General features: G+C 33.2%; 1 long non-coding RNA gene across 1 annotated transcript; it reads left to right on the top strand.

Moving 5' to 3' along the window:
• Positions 1–5,141: 5,141 nt before the first annotated feature.
• Positions 5,142–7,866, top strand: LOC134695084 (uncharacterized). Its single transcript, XR_010102687.1, has 3 exons — positions 5,142–5,269; positions 6,156–6,415; positions 7,645–7,866. It is a non-coding gene; the product is annotated as an uncharacterized LOC134695084 (long non-coding RNA).
• Positions 7,867–10,780: the final 2,914 nt, after the last annotated feature.

The raw sequence follows: 10,780 nt of genomic DNA, 5'->3' as shown, positions 1-10,780 counted from the left end.
TATTTCGTTACCCATTCACTTTATAAAATAATTTGTCTCACACAAAGATCATAAATCGACAATTAAATGTTTGTTTTCAGTTGCAAATTGATAATGCTTATGTGTGAATACATTGTACATGTTGTATACTGAATCAAAGACGGTAATTTGATGATTTCCGTTATTTCACGAGTATTTGCACGTACATATATTTTATTGAATAATTCATATTAAAGACGTTATATAAATACTCCAAATTATTTAAACATTGCATAATGATTAATTCTCAACTTTAATTAACTTAAACGGGTAATTGTATAACGAATTCTTTATGAAAGGAGAACATATGCCTTAATTTGAACCCAAAAAATCGGATTGTTTGTAATGTAAAAAACATTTGTTTTTAAACAAAAAATCTTCCGAGTTACATTTAATATGATAAGTTTTGTATCTGTTTTAGTTGTTTAAACCTATACTTTTTTTTTAATTGCTTTTTATTAAAAAAAATAATTAAAAATTACTTAGTCGTGATTGCTAAATGAGGGGACCATTGGAAGGGACGTTTTTAATCCTCATTTGGACACTTTTTGTTTAGTCTAACACCTTGTATTTTATCAATAAGATAATTTAGTGGAATTCTATCAAAACAAATCGCGGTACCCTGGGGTGTAACACAAACTCCTTAACTAGCGCGCAAGCTTTTGAGAACTAGCTGATGGGCTATAAATGATCTTTATTCAGCTTACCAAATATTTAACAAAAATCATAAAAATATTAAAAAATGTCCATATTATCTCCCTTTAACAGAAATGACATTATAAGCTTATTTAAAGGTGGCATTAGTATTTCAAAGGATTTTAACCCTAGAAATTCAAGGATAATAAACATTCTTTTTTATAATAAGTACATGGCACAAAGCTTATTTAATAATTTAATAAATACCACTTGATTATGCAACACTTCTTACTTATTTAAATTCAAATGCACACATATTGATAAATTTATAATCAAACTGTCATGATTTAATTGATACTTTCATACCACATTATTTCGTGCATTTAAAGGTTGACTTGTATCCATAAATGTATATGATAAGGTAAATTTTAACATTGCTACACCTGGATTCTTATATTTACCTTTTTCAAAATCTTTACATCGTTTATTTTAGTAAATATCTCAATAATAGTACATTTTTGGCTTCAGAATCAGCAGAATTTATAATTATTGTCAAGACAAAACTTTACGACAAAAGAGATGATTTCAGCTTTCCAATTGTGAACTTTCCATTTCTAAGTAGCAACATTCCAGCAGCACCTGCATACGGGGTATATATCTCTCAATTGATACGATATTCCCGTGCTTGCATTTCCTATCATGATTTTCTTGATAGAGGGTTACTGCTCACAAGGAAGCTATTAAATCAAGAGTTCCAAATGGTGAAGTTGAAATCATCCCTTCGTAAATTTTACGGACGCCATCACGAGTTGGTTGACCGTTATGGAATAACCGTTTCACAAATGATATCGGATATGTTCCTTACGCTGTAACTACAATCCCCTTCCCTTTCATGAATTTGACCTACCGAATTAGACTATTTACCGGATTTGTAATCACATAAGCAACACGACGGGTGCCGCATGTGGAGCAGGATCTGCTTACCCTTCCGGAGCACCTGATATCACCCCTAGTTTTTGGTGGGGTTCGTGTTGTTTATTCTTTAGTTTTCTATGTTATATCATGTGTACTATTGTTTTTCTGTTTGTCTTTTTCATTTTTAGCCATGGCGTTGTCAGTTTGTTTTAGATTTATGAGTTTGACTGTCCCTTTGGTATCTTTCGTGTATGCATCCTTTGCTACTGGTTGTGAACTTAAGCTCAAGATTCGCAAGGTGAAAGATCTAAGCCCAAAAGGTTACAGATAAATGAACTTAGATTGTTTACAATCGCATATATCAGACATTACAATGCATGCATGCTTATGTGCCGAAGCCATAAAAGTTACTAACCAAGGAAAACCACTCATAACACTTGAAACTGAGGTTCGTTCGTTTGGATTGGCTAGTGTGATGTTGGCGCAGTGTCAAGGGTGTCCCAAAAAGTTTTCTGTAGATAGTAGCCCAAAGGTCCCTGGGTCAAAACGCTTCGATATCAACGTGAGGGCTATGTGGGGCAGTATGGTAACTGGGAATGGTCCGCCCCATCTAAATGAGTTTTTGGCCACACTGAATTCCCCCGGATTATCACAGCCCTCATTTACTGCAATAGAAACAGAGATCGGCCAGTGGTGGCACTCTATTCCAGAGAAGGACATGCTGTCAGCTGGGCAGGAAGAAAGATTTCTTGCCATCGATAGAAAGGATTTTCATGAAGAAGTGCCAGCTATAACGGTAATTACAGATGAAGGTTGGTCTAAACGTACCTATAATGCAGCAAGGTGGGGGGGGGGGGGGAGGGGGGGGGGGGGGTGGCCATAATTATTGGGAAAGAGACAAAGAAATTGTTACATATTGGCGTGAGGAATAAATATTGTTACATATGTAGCACCAATAATACGAAAGAACACAACTGTTTTAAAAATTGGGATCAGGACAGCCAGTCAATGGAGAGTGACGTTATTTTGCAAGAGTTTCTGGAAGCAGAGAAAAAACATGGAGTCAGATACATGAGGGTAGTAGGTGATGGTGATTCATCAGTATTTGCCAAAATAAGAGAGGAGGTACCAGGTTGGGGAAGATCGGTAAAAAAAGAGGAATGTGCTAATCATGTCTCAAAATGCTACAGGTCTAATTTAGAGAAACTTGTGACTGACAATCCCCTTTACAAAGGTAGGCATCATCTTTCAAAAACAACAAGAGTAAGGCTAGTAAGTGCTTTAAGATGTGCCATTCGAGTACGTTCAAAAGAATTCAAGGAGGAGAAATATGATAAACAAACTGCAATAAAGAAGTTAAATAATGACATAAGAAATTCGGTTCATCATGTATTTGGTCAGCATGACCAGTGTTCTGATTTTTGTCAGGCCAAAAATCAAACTGCACCAACTTCTAACCCAAGTGATACAGATAATATTGAAGCTGTAATAATTAATGACCAAATAGACTTCTGGACTGAAGGATCTTCCATTTCATGCCAGGAAGAGGCCCGTGGTGGTACAACTATTGATTACAGCAACGTTGAACAACATATTATTAGAGATGTCACATCAATACTCAATAGGATCGCTGAGAAATCCGATAGACTTTTGGGAAACAGCACTACCAACCTAGCTGAAAGCTGGATGCATATAAGGACAAAGTTTGATGGTGGTAAGGTTTACAACATTTGTAATAGGGGTTCATGGCATGCTCGTTGTTATGGTGGTGCGTTAAGGATGAACTTAAGTCCACAGTGGTCTTGCAAGGTTTGGGAATCTTCTACAGGGACAGAACCGGGATTTTTCTATAGAAAAATTTATGCCCGTCATGAACAAACTTTAGCTAATTCCACCAGGTATAAATCAAAACCAAGTGTTCATAAACTTCGATGGAAAAAGAAATTCTCAAGCCTGAAAACAAGCACCACAAGAAAAGCTACTAGAGCATATGGTCCAGAAGCTACTGATGTTGTAGAAGATGTCTCCACTACAGTATTTCAAAAACTTCAAGATAAATTTTTACAAACTCATATCAATCTTTCGGCCCAACAGTGTAAAAATATAACTACTTCTACAGTTGTTCAATCTCAGTCAGGTCTTTGGCATTCAGAAAGGAAAAAGAGAATAACTGCATCTAACTTTTGTTCAATTGTCAAAAGAAATCCATCTCTGCCTATTGCAAAATTTGTCCGTAACATTCTTTATTCGTCATTCAGTGGAAATCGTCACACAAGAAATGGTATTAACCAAGAAGACACAACAATAGAGGAATACAAACTAAAGAAAGCTGAAGAAAATGAAAATGTATCTGTAGAACGTAGTGGACTGGTCATACATCATACCAACAAATACTTGGCAGCTAGCCCAGATGGCATAGTTACTATATCCACAGGAGAAACTGGTATTATTGAAATAAAAAACTTACTACATTCTAAACCTTTAAACCTTTGGCAAGCATCAGCAAACAAAACATTCTGCTTAGAAAATATATCGGGAAAACTGCAACTAAAAGAAAACCACAACTACTTTTACCAATGTCATGGACTTCTTAACATCTGCAATAAAGACTGGATTGATTTTGTGGTCCGCACATTGAAACCTCACCAAATTTTTATTGAGAGAATTTATAGAGATGTCTCTTTATGGGAAAATACAATGCTTCCGAAACTTCAATCTTTTTACAACAAGGCAATACTTCCTGAATTAGCTTCACCAAGAGAGGGGAAAAGTCCAGGAATTAGAGAACCTGGGATGTGGGTAAGTCTGAAAATATGCACAAATGCATATATAATAAAAAGAAATGAGTCTTGATACCTATATGATAAAGTAATAACAAATGAAGATAATAAATTTAAAATAATATCAATTAAAGGTAGGTATTAATATCTTGTGCTATCATTTGTTAGTACATGATAACGCAAAACTCTTGACATTTATCCAAACCAAAATTACCAGAACAAGATGTATTATATATTTGACATACATTTATATACATGATTTTGAAATATAATCATGCTCAAATTGCTACATAAAGGTTGTAAATAGTAAAAACAAAGGTATGTACATGTATCAAGGAGACAATCTCCCAAAAAATACTTACATATCTTTATTCATTTGTTTAATTAGAAATTAACTTTGCTTCTTATAATCACTGAGGTAACATTTTTTTATATGTAAAAGAAAGTGTAAGCTGTATGTGCAATGATGTATGTCACTATGTGTCAATGAGACAATATAGAAAAATATTACATAATCCGTTACCATGATAACAATGCTCAATAGGCCATACCACATAAAAAATGTCCATAAAAGCCCCTTTTATTTGATAAAATTATGTTAATCTTATTAAAACTGCTTAAAACCATTTAAAATTACTGCACGTTTTCTACAATCATGACTATGTATATGCTTAATTTTTCAGTGTTGCTGTCATTCTTCACATTTGTTATTCAGTTGTATAAAACTACATGTATGCATTTATTTTTGTCATTGCAGTAAAACCCAAGACAGTAAAACCCAAGACACAAAAAGGAAAGAGGAAACAGTCTTCAACCTCATCAAATAAACAAACCAAGAAACGAAAATCAAGAAAATCCAGTTCCTCAGACTTCGATATCACTGACAATCAACCTCAAGGGTCAGGTCAAATAAGTCAAAGGTAAAACAATCTTTGAATAGTAATTAAAAAAAATTGAAAAGTGATAAATTCTAAATTTGTCCTTTAGAAATATATATATCTATACATTATTACATGTATGTCAATGAGATAACATCTAAAAAAGTAGAAAGTGACAAAATTTACATTATCCTTCAACAGTGAACAAAAGGCCATACAACACAACAAACAAATGTCTATGAAAGTTTGTTTTTATCAAAAATCATATCTACATACATCTTGATATTGCCTAATTACATACATGTATGTGCATTTTGAACTATCACAGGTGTGACACAATCGGCTTTAGGAAAGAATTATGCTCATAATGTCTGTTTCTTTTGCATCTACTTTTTTATGTAAATGTTCTGATTTTGTACGTACATATATGTGTAATAAAAAAAACAAGCAAAGAACCAAGAAACACAAAAATAATAATAATTCAACAATTAGCTCTTCCATCATGAACTCTCACCAAGAAATAGGAGTGATAGCAGGTGGACTGATATCCATGATTTAAAGCTATTACATGTACTTCTTATATTGTTTTATATTCACATATAGTTTTTGCAATACTTTTTTCAAATGGGATGATGTATCATTGATGCATATCCCATTTCCTTATTTCTTCATATGTAACCACATAATATATAAGAAAAGATATGGCAAACATGATCATCCAGACACATAAATCTCCCTTGCTACATGAAATATTAAGGGTGCATCAGAATCCTGCACTGTGATCAGTTTGTCATAAAAAAACAAAAGTAAAACTCCACAAAGCTTGCAAACATTTATTGTAAGTGATCTGGTAAACCTAAACACCATATTGATATTTCTTTCTTTATTTTGAGACAAATATTTTATATGACAGGTTTTGATATTTTAGGAAAACAAGACAGAGACAAATTAAATTTTTGGGCCGAAGCATTAAACATGAATGGATAATTGATGAAACTTCACAACAATAAGAATGGTATAAAGGGACTGTATTATCTTTGATATCTGGAACTGATGGAAGATTAACTGCCATTTACGAAGTGTTGTATGAGGGAGAGGATGAACCATTTGAAATTGACCATTTAATACAGGATTATCAATCTGGATCAGTGCAGTTCATTGATGTGTAACAGTTTTATAAGAAAAAAGGTACTTTTGATAAATAAATATTTATTTTTCAGAGAACTTGCTTCTGATGTAGTGTGGACTGTTGCTTACTGTTGAAGGGCAAAAGGCAAACACTAAATGATGACATTTTTGCCATAATTATGTAGTATTTTGTTCTGCAATACATACTCCTTTCCTTATTAATGTCGGGAACCACCAAAATGATATCGGGTATATGTGAATTAGACACCACAAAATAAACATTTACAAACTAAAACTAACATCATCTATGAATTTTCCTGAAACTGTAGGGTTCATCAGTAAGCAGCAATAATGCAAGGAAACAAATATCAGACATTCAAATTAAAATACCATAAATAATAGTTATACCTATAATTGAGCAAAATAGGCAAAGTATTTCACGTGAAAAATCAGATATCATATAACAGAAAACAACAAAAAAATGTCTTGTTTGGGGACAGGTTAACAAATATTGAATATATTTATCTATTACATCTCATCTAATAAAAGTATGTCACCATTCACCCGAAGATAGTCAAAAGACATGAAAGTTCTTGTGAAATATCATATTTGATATTCTAGTTATTTTGATTTTTATTAAACTAATATATCATGTATATGATTCTGTTAAACTTACTTATTGTTACTTATATCTACATATTGTATATGGTCATGATGGTATTGCAACAAAATTTTGCACATACTTGATCCAAAATACCAAAGTGGGTTTTCATGCTCAATATTGTAAAACCATAACCTGCATGCATGCACACACAGCTTTTTGAATTAAAATGATGTTATGCTAGAATTCAGTGCCATAATGTTGATTACTTTTATACAAGAATTATAATTCTTGAGCAAATGAAGGGTTTAATCAATTTGTAATGTTACCCCCCCCCCCCCCCCCCCCCCCCCACACACACACACATCATTATCCAGTTTTGCAAAGAAGTATTTGCTACGGTTGTTTGCATTATTTGTAATAAAACATAAATTGTATTAAACCTTTTCCAACTTTCATTTTCAAAAACATATTTTAAATATTGTAAGATTCATACATATGTTATATAATAACACTGTGCTCCATACTTTAAAAAAAAATAGTTCCAAAACAAAAATGGCCTTCAATTTTTCTTAAATGCCACACATTTAAATCACTAAATACGACCTGTTGCATGCATTTTAATGTTAATAAATGGTAGCTTGTACTAGATAGACACTTGATTTAGACTTTAAAGTCTTTTTTTCAGGATTTTTGTGACTTAGGACATTACTGGATTTTTTATAAGATGGACTTACTTGTATACAGAATTTTTGACTTATGAACATATATTGTTGTTTATAATTGTTTAATTTGAATAGTGCTCATCACAAGGAAGATTTTGATATATAATATGGTATGTTTTATCCAGTATATAGTCTGATATTAAAGTTTAAAGTTGAACATGATTTTGACTTTAGCGGAACCTTAAAGAAAAGAGGTCAGGAAAGTTTTGTGGCACTTGAAACTGTAATTTAATGTTTAGGGGAAGGAGAGGTGAATTGAGTTCAGACTTTAAAACATTTCGATAGCATTTTAAAGATTTTTTTTTTAATTTAACGGAAGTCTACTGCAAGGGATGTTTAAATGACCTCAATGATCATCCAGGAAGATCTCGTACTCGGTCAGCTCTATGCTTTCACTTGGTTCATGATTATAGATCATAATACAAAAATTGAGAAGCCTGTGGTGTACTAGCAGGGGCGGATCCAGTCATTTAAAAAGGTGGGTCCCAACCCAGGACAACGGGGGGGGGTTCCAACTATATTTCCCCATTCAAATGCATTGATCGGCCCAAAAGGGGGGAGGGGTCCAACTCCCATAAGGATCTGCCAATTACTTGTCCAATAATGTAAGAATTTGGAGTTACATATCATTTACATTCAACGTTTTTTATAGAATATTACTTTTTTCATTATCAACTTTGACCCCCTTGAAAAAAAATGTATCCGATAAAAATCGTTGAATGCAAATCATTTTAAACTCTAAAGTTTTGTATTATTGGACTAATAGTTTACTTGTTGTTATTCACTTTGGTTCATGATCAAGTCTGTCTCTTCACAACATGGTATTTGTTTTTCGTAACAATTTTTTTCATGAATAAGGCTGTTAATTTTCTCGTTGTATTTTTCTTTTTGCTTTTTTCATATCGGGGTTTCTGTGGCCTACACATTATGTTTTTGTCCCTTTAATTGTTGAAAAGAGTTTGGTTGTTAATAGTTATTGCTTACATCGACTTCATTTAACCAGTGGCGGGTAGTTGACTCATTGGATGTAATACCACATCTCCTTATTGTTGTATATGATATAAATAGGAAAGCTATGCATTTGTATTATGCAGAGGCTATATTCGTACGGCACTTCGCTAGGTTAACCCGTGTAGCAATACAGTATTCATAATCTCCGTCCATTACACTGAGTACATTCTTATAACATTTTATTAGGTAAATGTTTAAAGTATCGACCATGATAATTCTCATAAGGCCGCATTCTTACACAATTAATTTGCACCAATCAATTTAAAGCAATACTCTAGATGCATCGCTATTTAAAGAATTCCCCTAAACAAATGTTATTGCATAACACTGCATGGGTATGTTACGATCGTTACTGCACTGACTAGGTACGTCGATCTCAAAAGGATCATATAAGGTGTAAGGTTTTCATTTTGAATATACATGTATGAAATATCTGCGACGGGTAGTTATACCAAATACTCCAATCTCTTCTATTTTTTTAAAAATGTATACATAAGCGAGTCCTTCTGTTTAACCTCATTGCGTTCTAAAAAATTCTGAAGATTAAATAAAATGAAGCGCTTTTCTGGATTAACCTAGATAAGGGACACTAAAGGCAGAACATTTTAAAGACACGGATGTATAAGAACTAAAACAGCATTATGCTTATTGTTTAAATCCGTGTTACCCCAAGGGTGACTGGGGAAACGAAATATGGTCGCTTGGTCTTCTCCCAACTGACGTCCGTTTGGCTGTGCAGGATTTATTAAGCTCGCAGTCACGTCCGGTCAGATTGGGAACTTTAAATCCGATGCCTCGTCTAAAGAGAGTGCCACAATCTATGCCCGTTAAAAACCATTGCAACAACTTTAATTTAAGGGTTGAGTATGTGGACTGTTGCACGCGGCAAAATTTCTGTCCCTATCCAATTTCCCTCATTTTCTAGTGGCACTACAATTTCCCAGACCATCATCCCGGATGGCCTCTGTTATGAACAAAACTTCCTACTGTATTTATTATTTACTTGTTCTCGTCCTGAACATGCATGACATATTTGCCACTGGACTTTAAGCAACCAACAATCAGTCAATCAATTTAAATCCTTAAATGAAGATGTTTAACAAATAATGCACGGAACAAACAAATATTTTCTTATGTTACTGAAACTTCATTCAGCAAACATTTCATCAGTCTTTGTCATTTAGTTAAAGAAAAGGGAAAGTGGTCAGGATTGGACATCTTGTAAAATAAAATATGTTTTGGCAGAGATGCGTCTTGAGCATGTGTGTAAACATGACTAATGAAATATGTTTATGATGTAGACTATACTGTGTGCAAATCCTCAGATTAACAACATGCAGAAATGACGAATATGAAAATCTGCAGAAAATAGGTCTACTTTTTTAAATACGAACATGCAGAAGTAAAATTGAAAACAAGGTGTATACCCGATCTTAGTATTAAAGCCGATCAATTCATTCTGACAACACTGTGTTAACCGGGACAAATCCAAACTCGATATTTAATTCATGAAAGAATTAAAAAATCCATGCCAGCATTGAAAAAGGTTCGGAAATCACTCTAATATAGAAAAGATGAAATAAGAGTCTACGGTAAATTTCTTTCATTTGCGGTAAATTAATTTACAAACTTGCATTTTCTTTTGCAACAGAAATATTCTTTAAAATTAGTTAGTTTATTTCCTTATCAATTGATAGCTTAAGATAATTTGTAATACATAGGAAGCTGAGTAATACACACACACGCCATTGCTACGACATTGTACGGTATAATAGAGTTTTTACGTAAAAGTTGTGGCGACGTTATTGCAGGCAATGACGTCGCCAAGTAATTTTAATGTTCCGGCCAAAAAAATAAACTTCAATAGAGAGTAGCGTAAAAACTAATACGGTTGCTAAGAACTTTTTTTCACCTCTGGATTCGTCTTTCATTTTTAAATCGTATATCAATTTTAAAAAAAATTTCATTGTCCAACAAAATAGAAAATCTTGATATTGTAAAAATATCTGCTAATTTTGATGATTTTCCCTATATATCCTTTGTAATTTTGGTGTATCATGTAGTTTATTTCAACGGCTCGTATCTAAA

This window comes from Mytilus trossulus, chromosome 13 (assembly GCF_036588685.1).
Source record: "Mytilus trossulus isolate FHL-02 chromosome 13, PNRI_Mtr1.1.1.hap1, whole genome shotgun sequence".
NCBI classification, from domain to species: Eukaryota; Metazoa; Mollusca; class Bivalvia; order Mytilida; family Mytilidae; genus Mytilus; species Mytilus trossulus.
Note: the sequence above shows the minus strand (reverse complement) of the source record. Positions and strands in the feature narration are given on the sequence as shown.